Raw genomic sequence first — 368 nt, 5'->3', positions numbered from 1 at the left:
CGCTTACGGAGGCAGCAGAAAAGGTCTATGCAAGTCTACTCATGCTACAATATTAAACTGAGGTTTTCTGTTACAACCTGAGTCTCTTGTATTCTATAATGAAAACATAGAACCAATTTTCATCAAAGAAATTACAACTAAAATATTTATCAATTGGACAGAAAAGTTCAATTATAATCTAGTGGCTGGTAAGTAAAGGTAAACAGTGCCTGAAGCTTTAAAAAAAAATTATAATTTCTTTAGCATGAATCTTGCACATGAATCTTACACAAATAATAGTCATGTAATTGCAGCTTTAACGGAAAATTATTTAATTGTTAGTGAAATCACTTACCTCCAGTGCATGTTTTAAAATAATTGATTTAAAA

This window comes from Erythrolamprus reginae, chromosome 1 (genome assembly GCF_031021105.1).
Source record: "Erythrolamprus reginae isolate rEryReg1 chromosome 1, rEryReg1.hap1, whole genome shotgun sequence".
Classification (NCBI taxonomy): Eukaryota; Metazoa; Chordata; class Lepidosauria; order Squamata; family Dipsadidae; genus Erythrolamprus; species Erythrolamprus reginae.
The sequence above is the reverse complement of the archived record's forward strand: the minus strand, read 5'-3'. Positions refer to the sequence as shown.